Source organism: Galeopterus variegatus, unplaced genomic scaffold (genome assembly GCF_000696425.1).
Source record: "Galeopterus variegatus unplaced genomic scaffold, G_variegatus-3.0.2 Scaffold443, whole genome shotgun sequence".
Lineage (NCBI taxonomy): Eukaryota > Metazoa > Chordata > Mammalia > Dermoptera > Cynocephalidae > Galeopterus > Galeopterus variegatus.
In genome coordinates, this window is record NW_007726554.1 from 149,440 (window position 1) to 151,066 (window position 1,627).

Genomic DNA, 1,627 nt, shown 5'->3' on the forward strand with positions numbered 1-1,627 from the left:
GTTGTCATAATGAGAGTCTGCTATGTTTATTTTCCAGAAACTTTGGAGTTCTACTTTTTAGATCATCCAGGACTTTGGTCCATACTTTATTAATTATTGTTTAAGGGTCAGCAAACATTTTCTGTAAAGGTTCAGAGAGTAAACATTTTAGGTTTGTGCACCATGCATTCTCTGTCCCAACTACTCAACTCTGTCATTGGAGTACAAAAGAAACCACAGACAATTTGTAAATGAATGAGTGTGACTGTGTTCTAATACACCTTTATTTATGAATACTAAAATTTGAATTTTGTATAATTTTATAGGGGATAAAATGCTATTCTTTTTATTCTCTTACAACTATTTAAAACGTTCAAATCATTGCCAGTTCCCAAGTCATATGAAAACAGGCAGGGACCAGATTTGGCTCCTGGGCTGTAGTTTGCCTAGGCCTAGTTTACAGAGATAAGGATTGAAATTCATTATTTTTCTATGTTGATATACTTTTGTTTTGGGGTTTTTTGGTTTGTTTGTTTTTGTTTTTGTTTTTTGCATCATTTGATGAAAAGACTATTTTCGCTGTATTTATGCTACCTTGACCTTGGAAGTACAATATTCAGCTTTGACTTACTATGTCTCTCTACCTGCAGAAATAGTCTACTATTTAACCATAGGTTTCTCATAAACGCCCTTTATTAGGTAAATGAAGTTTTNTGATAACCAGCTGCCTTCTGAGGTCATATATGGAACCAAGCCTCCCTCTGGTTTCTATTCTCATCCTTGATGTTATCTTAGGGTCCAGATGATCTCTTCTCATTCCCAGCTGAGCTGGGTTTGTGTGACTATTCTGTGTTGTCATTTACCTTAGTTAAAGGTTTAGAGCTAATTACAAAGCAAGAAAAACAAAATTATTTTTCAAGAAAACAAGCTAAAGGGGATTTTTAAAAGTGGCTATGGTAACATAGTCACCCTACTGTGCAATAGAACATCAGAATTTATTCCTCCTTCTAATCATAATTTTGTACCTATTGACCTGCCTCTCCCCATTTTTCCTCCCAACCCTCCCTCCCCAGTCTCTGGCAACCACTGTTGTCTTCTCTGCTTCATAATATCAATATCACATATGAGTGATGTCCATGTGGTATTTGTCTTTCTGTCAACAGCTTATTTCACTTAACATGGTGTCTTCCAAGTCCATCCAGGTTGTTGCAAATGACAGGATTTCGAAAATCTTTTGTTATGGTTGAATAATATTTGACTGTGTATATACACAACTTTTTTTTTTTTTTTTTTGGTATTCATTCATTTGTTGTTGGACACACAATTCCATATCTTGGCTATTGTAAATTGTGCTGCAAAAAACATGGGAGTGCAAGATACCTCTTCAACATACTGACTTCATTTCCTTTGGAAATATACCAAGTAGTAGGATTACTGAATCACATCATAGTTCTATCTTTAAGTTTTTAAGGAACCACCATACTGTTCTCTATGATGGCTGTACTAGTTTGCACTCCCACCAACAGTGCACAAGTGTTCCCTTTTCTCCACGTCCTCGCCAACACTTGCTTCTTTTAGATTTTTTGATAATGGCCATTCTAACCAGTTAGGTGGTATTGCATTGTTGTTTTGATAAGCATTTTTTTTT